Genomic DNA, 10,292 nt, shown 5'->3' on the forward strand with positions numbered 1-10,292 from the left:
ATGAAAGTTAAATATTTCTAATAATTTAATTTGAATTTGGCGCTCTGCCATTTCACCGGATGTTGTCAAATCGATCCCGTTAACGGGATTTGATCCCTAAGAAGATAACATTAAATGCATATGCTACATGTCTTTAACATTTCCTGTAGGAATTGTCTCATCATTTACCTGACAAAATATTATACTAATATTTATCTGTTACTTCCTCTTGCATTCACCGCTCAAATTTTCTCTCTTTGCCCCAATCCATCTATTTTCTCCCACCTCGCTCATGACAGATCAAACTGAGCAAGGTGCTGCATGTCCTGAGAAACTAAGACAACCTACACCTAAACCAAGAACTAGAAAATCGTCACAACTGGAAGCTGATGGGAGTGCTGTGGAACCACCTGACCAGAAGTGAATTAAGGCCATGTAAGTCTTTACTATAGTGAAAACTTGAGTACAAAAACATTCAAGCTGGTCCATGTTGGTCTTTCTTGGTCCATACTGGTCCGTGCTGGTCCATGCTGGCCAGTGCTGGTCTGATGCTGGTCAAGCATGGTCTAGCTAGTTATGCTGGTTGACCAGCATGGTCTAGCTGGTCAATTATGCAAATACTGAGCTGTGTTGTATACTAATACAATTGCTCAGCGAAAAAAACAATAATAGCAAAATATGTCAATTATTATTTCAATACTTTGTGCACCCTTCCCTTATGAGGATAACGGCTCTTAGCCTTTTTCTATAAAGTTTTATRAGACATTAGAACAAATTGGGAGGGGTCTTAGACCATTCCTCTATACATAATATTTCCAGATTCTTGATATCCTTCGTTCTTCGGTCTTTGCTAATGGACTTGCCTCTTCAATTCTTACCACAGGTTTTCAATGGGGTTCAAGACCAGAGACTGAGATGGCCATTGCAAAATGTTGATTTTGTGGCCAATTAACCATTTCTTTGTGGATTTTGATGTGTGCATGGGTTTATTGTCTTGWTGGAAGATCGACTTGCAGCCAAGTTTCAGCCTCCTCGCAGAGGCAGACAGACTTTGGGGTAAAATGTACTGGTATTTGGTAGAGTTCATGATGCCGTTGACTTTAACAAGGGCCCCAAGAGCAGTGGAAGTAAAACAGCCCCATAGCATAAAAAATCCCCCACAATATTTTACAATAAATATGAGGTTCTTTTCACTGGTGTGTGTGGCCAAAGAGCTCTATCTGACCATAGCAACCATTTCCAATCCAAGTGCCAAAGCCATTTAGTAAACTCCAGGCTTTTCCATTTGTTGGTTTCTCTCAGTAAAGGCTTTTTTTCTGGCAGCCCTTCAAGCCTATTGGCATGGAGGTGGTGTGTTATTGTAGATTTAGAGACTTGGTGAGAGACTTGGTGACCCCAAAATGTGACTAAGTTCTGTAATTTTCTAATTGTGGCCCTTGGATTTTTCTTTACCTCCCGAACCATCTTCCTCACTGTGCGTTTGGACAATATACACTTGGTTCCTCTACCAGGCAAGTTTACCACTGTTACAGTGGTTTTGAACTTAAATTGACACCCAAATAGTTGTAAGTGGTGTTTGGATTTTCAGTATTTTTTTGTACCCATTGCCTGATTTATGAAAGTCAACAACCATTTGACTCTTTTCATTTGTGAGTTCTTTGCCTTTTCCCGTGTGGATGGATGACAAAGGCCTCCTGAGTCCTCTCTCCGTCCTTTCTCACCTCCTTTTGAAAAAGGTAAAAGGTAATCGAGGAGGGTGAACATGGACGAAAATGCACTTGTTTGAAATGATTCTCCTTCTCGACTAGTGCGTCATCAGGCAAATTACATTTACAGGGGTGGATCCCAAAATAAATGTGTAAAGTGATAAAAAACTGTTTAAGTCAGTTGTGCAATACTTTTAAAAAGATAAAACGATAAGTCGAATATTGTTTTTAAACATGTGAATGCTTTTGTCCTCCGACAAAACAAAAGCTGATTCAAAGTGGCTGTGGCAGATTTTAAAACTCAGTGAAAGATGGCGAGGTGGACACTCTTCTGTTCTCCTACTAACGAATTGACATCACCTCGACAGCTTATCGGTTTGCGGGTCATGGAGGAGAGAGGGTGGGGGATGGACTTTTGTCCAAATGTAAAAAAGGGGTTTTACATGTGCGTTACCATATTTTCATACCCCAGTGAAACAGGAAGCAATGGAAGGCCTCAATACAGTTCCTCATACTGAGATGACCGTAAAAAAAGTAGAATGTTAATGCAGACTTAATTTTGTTTGATTTAATATATAAGACTCTTTAGAGGTGCCAATAATTTTGACACSTATCATTTTTAGATTAAAAAAAATGTGTTAAACAAAATACATTTCTCTGAACAATTGTATTTGTGTAAAATAATGCATACATTTTTTTATATATATATACAGTCTTTTTGCAAATTTTTATCAAGGGTGTCAATTTTAGAGGTGACTGTACAGTACAGTACATGCAAAAACAGAGATATTGAAACAAACAATTCTAAAAAATCTCATCGCAATAGAGCATGCTGGGAAATATGATAATGRCCAGCTTGACCAGCTAGACCAGGCCTGGGCAGTTATTTTCCATGGAGGGCCACATTAGAATATATTTTTGCCATCGCGAGCCAGAATCATATTACAGGATTATACATCATGTGTATGACTGTGTTGACAGATATATCTACCGTAAATCACATCCAGATATGCTAATTATTTGACTGTTTTAACATGCACAGAAATAAACCACATCCATGTTCTCTTTTTGGTAGGTATTTTCATTATCAAACATGCAATGAACTACACAGAGGGAAAAGTACACTGTGCATTCAGCATCACGGACAGAACTCTTGTTAACGGGTATGCACAAAAACACAAGAAAGGGAGAGCTCAACATTACATTTAAACTACTCAATCAGTGTGAGGAGTGAAGTCTCTGATGTGCATTTACTAGAGCAGTGAAGTCAGGTATAGTTTCTGACGTCGCTATGCGCAGGATTGCTGAGAGGTGAGAGTCAGTAAGAGATGATCTGTGACTTGACTTGTTATATTTCATCACTGAAAATTACTGTTCACATGACTGTTTCACATGACTCCTTATCTTTGGAAAGTTTTGTTCATCAAGAGTTGCATAGAACCTTGTCAGTGACATTGTTTTGAATAGTTCTCCAATCACTGCATCAGACTGAAGATCGATAAGCTCAAGTTGCAGGTCAGTGGGAGTGTTATCCATATTGAAGGTGAAAGGAGAGGAAACCAACAGCATGTCGTTTTCCAACACTTTGAAATCCTCAAAACGAGAAAACTCACAGTTCAAAGCATGCAGCAGCGTTGTATACTTCTCCCACTGGTCACCTGATATCGAACAGACTAGTAGTGTCAGAARGTGTGTTAAATTGTTGGCTTCTACTTGGCAGGTCAGGGGGAGTAATTTTCCCTTGAAGGCTTTGACAAGACTGTACATCTGATGTGCAAAAATGCCCTTCCCTTGTAGTTTGGAATTCAGTTCATTCATGAGGGCCAAAACTAAGGCAAAAACTCAGCAATATCCGACTTCAGGTCCCCCTTTTAAGCACCTTGCCCAAACAGCCATCGCATGTTTGTGTGGTAGGTGAGATCTGCTTGACCCGACTCTGTCTCTTCCAACAGTGAGACAAACTGCCTGTGGTTTAAAGATTTTGCTCTTATGAAGTTTACCACTTTAGTGACTGTATCCACAACATGGCTCATTTTCAGAACACATTTACAGAGCCACTCCTGATGAATAATGCAATGCAGGAAAATCATTTTCTGATCTGGGTTCAGCTCAGCTACTTGATCTTATATCCTTTTCAAAAGGCCAACGTTTTTTCCTGTCAAGTTTGGGCGCCCATCTGTGGTCCCACTGGATAACTTTTCAAAACTCAGTCCCAGCTTTGCCACACACTTATTAACCTCCTACAATAAGTATTTCCCTGTGGTTGTGCTCTTCATTGACTGCACTGAAGCTCCTCTGTAATTTCAACGTCTGGGGTTATGCCTCRTAAGAATATCAACAACWGCGCYGTGTCATGTGCATCACTGCTCTCATCCAGGGCCAAGGAGAAATAGATTCAATTCTTTACCTTTTCTTTCAACTGTTGTTCCATATWCTCTGTGATGTCCTCAACACGCCGCGTCACTGTTCATCTTGACAGGGAAACATTTTCAAACAGCTCTTTCTTGTCGGGGCAAAGTATTGCTGCAGAGTCAATTAAACATTATTTAATGAATTGGCCCTCAGCGAATGGTTTTCTATGTTTAGCAATTTTGTGGGACAGTACATAGCTAGCTCTCGCAATTCCGTCGTTTGTTGAATGCAGTTTCGTGAAAAGTCCTTGCTGCTTTTGCAACTGAGAAAGCAACTATTTCGATGCACTTGCCCTCTGCTCAGAAGACATATTCCTATATTTCTCTGCTCAGAAGACATATTCCTATATTTCTCTGCTCAGAAGACATATTCCTATATTTCTCTGCATGCTTCATCTGGAAGTGTGGGGACAAGTCGTAGTCTTTCAAGACAGCGATTCTCTATTTGCACACTAAGCACACAGCTTTCCCTGATACCTCAATAAAGAAATATTTAGATGTCCGCTCTTGCTGGAACACCCTACATTCATTGTCTGCTTTCCATTTCTTTGACATCTTTGAAAAATGAATTTTTGCGCAATTTCTAACTAGCTACTATTTGTAACTATGACGTGTGTCAGCCTGTCAGTCACTGTCTGTCCTCATGCAGTTGTTATTTATACGTGACTTCAAAATAAATGTCCCACAAGCGGTGGGAATTAAATAATTACACAAAGGCGAGTATTCTTTGGGCTTTTAATTTGAATAACAAATACATTTTTCAAAACTTTACTGTCGCAAATTCTTTATGTGATCTGATCATGATTCCACAGGCCATATTGAATCAGGTCGTGGGCCGCATACGGCCCCCGGTCCGGTCTTTGCCCAGGCCTGAGCTAGACCATGCCGAGMCAGCATAGACCATATGAGCTGGTCACCAGCTTGACCAGGAAGTTGACCACCATCACCAGACCAGGGTTTCCCAAACTCGGTCCTCGGCTTACCCCTGGGTGCACATTTAGCTTTTTTGTTAAATGGATACTTCCAGATTTTGGCAATGAGGCCCTTTCTCTACTTCCCCATATCTCTCATTCCTGTTCATCTTGTTAAGTTTGTACACTTCATATGTCATTTTTTCTTCAATATAGTTGCACATTACACATTTGAATGTTAATTTAATAACATTGTTATTTATATACTATAGCAAAGTTGTAACTCTCCCAACATTGGGATATACAAGGGCGCTGGAGGAACTCATACTCTTGACTCATAAAAGTTACAAAAGTGWCTTTACTCAACAGGTCCTGAACAGTCAAAATCATGTTTTTCATGAAATGTGATGATATTTGATAAACCATATCAAAGTATGAAAAATGACTGTTGATTCTACATTGATCAAGTTTGATCATAAAGTTACTGGTTCCCCTCCCCCATATCAAACACTTGGATTCAGGAGGAGAGATTATTAAACCTTGTGTGGTGTTCTTGTTTTTGGTCTGATGGACCCACAGCATTATTGGGTTTTTAAGGGCATAGTGTGACATCACCCTAACTTTCATTTTAATACACCAATGGTAATATGATATTCTCTTACCTAATTTAAATACAGTGCATTTGGAAAGTATTCAGACCCCTTGACCTTTTCCACATTTTGTTAAGTTGCAACCTTGTTCTAAAAATGATTAAATAAAAAAATGCCCTCATCAATCTACACACAATACCCCATAATGACAAAGTGAAAACAGGTTTGAGATTGTTTTGCAAGCGTATTAAAAATAAAAAAACAGAAATACGTTATTCAGACCCTTTGCTATGAGACTCGAAATTGAGCTCAGGTGCATCCTGTTTCCATTGATCATCCTTGAGATGTTTCTACAACTTAATTGGAGTCCACTTGTGGTAAATTCAATTGATTGGACATGATTTGGAAAGGCACACACCTGTCTATATAAGATCCCACAGTTGACAGAGCATGTCAGAGCAAAAACCAAGCCATGAGGTCGAAGGAATTGTCCATAGAGCGCCGAGACAGGATTGTGTCGAGGCACAGATCTGGGGAAGGGTACCAAAACGTTTCTGCAGCATTAAAGGTCCCCAAGAACACAGTGGCCTCACTCATTCTGAAATGGAAGAAGCCTTGGAACCACCAAGACTCTTCCTAGAGCTGGCCGCCCGGCCAAACTCAGCAATCGGGGGAGAAGGGCCTCTGTCAGGGATGTGACCAAGAACCCGATGGTCACTCTGACAGAGCCGCAGAGTTCCTCTATRGAGATGGGAGAACCTTCCAGAAGGACAACCATCTCTGCAGCACTCCACCAAACAGTCCTTTATGGTAGAGTGGCCAGATGGAAGCCACTCCTCAGTAAAAGGCACATGACAGCCCGCTTGGAGTTTGCCAAAAGGCACCTAAATGACTCTCCGACTATGAGAAACAAGATTCGCTGGTCTGATGAAACCAAGATTGAACTCTWTGGCCAGAATGCCAAACTTCACGTCTGGAGGAAACCTGGCACCATCCCTACAGTGATGCATGGGGGTGGCAGAATCAAGCTATGGGAATGTTTTTCAGCGGCAGGGACTGGGAGACTAGTCAAGATAGAGTGACAGATGAACGGAAAAAAGTACAGAGATCCTTGATGAAAACCTGTTTCAGAGCGCTCAGGACCTCAGACTGGGGTGAAGGTTCACCTTCCAACAGGACAACGACCCTAAGCACACAGCCAAGACAAAGAATGAGTGGCTTTGGGACAAGTCTCTGAATGTCCTTTAGTGGCCCACCCAGAGCCCAGACTTGAACCCAATCGAACATTTCTGGGGAGACCTGAAAATATCTGTGCAGCTATGCTCTCCATCCAACCTGACAGAGCTTGAGAGGATCTGCAGAGAAGAATGGGAGAAACTCTGCAAATACAGGTGTGCCAAGCTTRTAGCGTCATACCCAAGAAGACTCGAGGCTGTAATCGTTGCTAGAGGTGCTTCAACAAAATACTGAGTAAAGGGTCTAAATACTAATGTAAAGTGATATTTCAGTTTTTTTTTTCAATATATAAATGTGCAAATGTGCAAACCTGTTTTTGCTTTGTCATTATGGGGTATGGTGTGTAGATTGATGAGGCTTTAACGTAAGAAAATGTGGAAAAGTCAATGAGTCAAGGAATGGATACTTTCCGAAGGCATTGTAAGTGACCCAACTGGCTGTGTCAAAATAACATGTGTTCTGTGTCAAAATAACATGTGTTCTGTGTCAAAATAACATGTGTTCTGTGTCAAAACAACATGTGTTCTGTCCAATACTTTAAAACATGTCTTGGTGTGTAATACACACACATCTTCCAATTTAGTATATTGATCTGGAAAATGTGATTAATATTGTAATTCCTGGTAAATACTCATCGAAATAAGTACGGGTGTATCTGGACTGGCGGGACAGCACTCTGTCCTACAGCAAAGCCTCATCTGACACACTAAGGCTTCTCTATATGTTTGTTCTTCATCACCTTCACACAGGGTTTTGYGACCTCGATTAAAACTTCTTAGGGATAGCCCCCTTTTTTCAATTTTTGCCCTAAAAAACACAGTAAATCTGGTAAAAGATAATACAAAGAAARAACAACCGTTCGTTTGTATATTTTTGTACCATTATTGTTTAAATTCAAGAGAAAGGCCATAATGTATTTTTCCAGCCCGGGTGCAATTTAGATTTTGGCCACTAGATGGCATCAGTGTATGTGCAAAGTTTAGACTGATCCAATGAACCATTGCATTTCTGTAAAAAAAATTGTATCAAGACTGCCCAAATGTGCCTTATTTGTTTATTAATAACTTTTCTTGTTCAAAATTGTGCACTCTCCTCAAACAATAGCATGGTATTCTTTCACTGTAATAGCTACTATAAATTGGAAAGTGCAGTTAAATTAACAAGAATTTAAGCTTTCTGCCAATATCAGATGTGTCCTGGRAAATGTTCTTGTTATTTACAACCTCATGCTAATCGCATTAGCCTACGTTAGCTTAACTGTCCCGTGGAATGGACACCGATCTCAAAGTTTTAAAATGGACGCCTGATGAAGACCTAAGGGTCAAAACGTTGTCCTAATAAAATCACCTGGGAACATGAGCAGCAGTGCTTTTTATTTTTCCTATAGTGGTACATATATCTTCATTCAAAGGCCTATATACCACTTTAATCATTCTAATGATGGCATGCACAAAATCAATCAAGTTTATATATCCTGTAAAAGCAGTAAATATTAAAACATAGATTATATACAAAAGCAAGAGTTAGCTGTAACTAACTCATCACATGTATTGCAATATTGCGTGATGACCATTCTGAGGGCATTCTCCCAGAGGACAAGCACAACGTATCTTTAAAATTAAGGCGGTCTTGACCAAGGAAAACTCTCTCACTGTCTACCGCTAGATGGAGCTCACAGCACATGTACCTGCACTTCTGGGGTGTGTGTGTGTGTGTGTGTGTGTGTGTGTGTGTGTGTGTGTGTGTGTGTGTGTGTGTGTGTGTGTGTGTGTGTGTGTGTGTGTGTGTGTGNTGTGTGTGTGTGTGTGTGTGTGTGTGTGTTTAATAATCAGGGTGAGAACCTCAACAAAGCAATACAATTGCTTCTTATCTTGTCTGTCTTTTGGGAAATTGAATGATTGAACTTCCAGAGCTGTCTCTCTGCACATCTCTGGGGTTATTCTCTCTTGTTTATTTACGTTTTAATGTGAAAACTTTACTCATTGTTTGATATTAGCTGTTTGCTTGTGATTGGGTTGGTGTCGAGTCGAGGCTGTGACACACGCACAGGCCAAATGAGAATGACAACCCTTGCTCTTCATCTCTCTCTCTCTCTCTCTCTCCATCTCTTTCTCTCATTTTACATTTTAGCCATTTAGCAGACCCTCTTATCCAGAGTGACTTACAATTACATCTCTTCTCTCTCCCCTCTTTCGCTCTCCATCCTCTCTCTCTCTATCCTCTCTCTCTCTCTATCCTCTCTCTCTCTCTATCCTCTCTCTCTCTCTATCCTCTCTCTCTCTCCATCCTCTCTCTCTCTATCCTCTCTCTCTCTCCATCCTCTCTCTCTCCATCCTCTCTCTCTCTCTCCATCCTCTCTCCCTATGGCTCTGTCTCTCTTTTTCTCACTCTCACTCCCTCCTTCCACCAGCTTTCCCTCTTTTTCTCTCCTTCCCTCCCTCCATCTCTCTTTAATGACTACTCGTATTGTTTCTGTCCTGCTCCAGGCGTCCTGATGCTAGCTGGGATATGTCTGTTAATCTCCCACAGCCTTATTACACCCAGATCTACTTTAATATTTCATGGGGTGAAATGAGGCCCATGGAATTAGATACTGGTAGTTTGGGCTGGGTGGTGATCAGGGTCCAGCTGTAGCATCCCCACTTACAAACACACACACTAGTGAAAGTACACACATACAGGTCCAAGGTTATATGGGCTATGTGTGTGTGCTGTGGTGTTGACCACGTTGGACTTAAGCTTGTGCCCAGTGATGTAAACCCCAACCCCAGCCAGTTTATCATGGTTAAAGTTCAGTAACATCCACAATTCTTAACCTGTTACCGGAAACCAGTAGTGATAGTGACAGGCACAGAATGAGGCATAGGAGGGAGACAGCTGCCCTGCCACCCGCCTGTCGTGTTAGTAAACAGTGCACGCACACAAACAAACACACACACATACACACAGCTTTGGCTGAGGTGTGAATATTCACCTAGACATAGAACGTGTGCAATAAACTGAAATGCAGTCTTSCTCTTGGCACAGGGAGACTGAAGTTCAGAGCTCGGGATGGTACATTTAATAATCAGAAGTACATTTCGCATCACTGACTCCCATCTGAGGACTCCAATTTGAGAATTGTTTAATTATTCCGTTTGGAAAATTAATCCATTAAAAGTTCATGCACAACAGAAACAACAAAATGTAATTACATTGGTATTTTATTGAGCAGCATTTCTAATTATTGTTCTAATTATTGTCTGAAGTAACTAGAGCATCTTAATGGTACACAGAGAGACAAAACCATATATACAGACAATACCATCTCTAGTGGTACACAGAGAGACAAAACCATCTATACAGACAATACCATCTCTAATGTTACACAGAGACAATAACATCTCTATACAGACAATACCATCTCTAGTGGTACACAGAGACAATACCATCTCTATACAGACAATACCATCTCTAGTG

At 40.7% G+C, this 10,292-nt stretch overlaps 1 pseudogene; it reads right to left on the reverse strand.

Moving 5' to 3' along the window:
* Positions 1–2,903: 2,903 nt before the first annotated feature.
* LOC139029106 (general transcription factor II-I repeat domain-containing protein 2A-like) overlaps positions 2,904–10,292 on the reverse strand; it is a 51,190-nt pseudogene continuing 43,801 nt past the window's right edge.

Source organism: Salvelinus sp. IW2-2015, linkage group LG18, assembly GCF_002910315.2.
Source record: "Salvelinus sp. IW2-2015 linkage group LG18, ASM291031v2, whole genome shotgun sequence".
In the NCBI taxonomy this organism is placed as follows: domain Eukaryota; kingdom Metazoa; phylum Chordata; class Actinopteri; order Salmoniformes; family Salmonidae; genus Salvelinus; species Salvelinus sp. IW2-2015.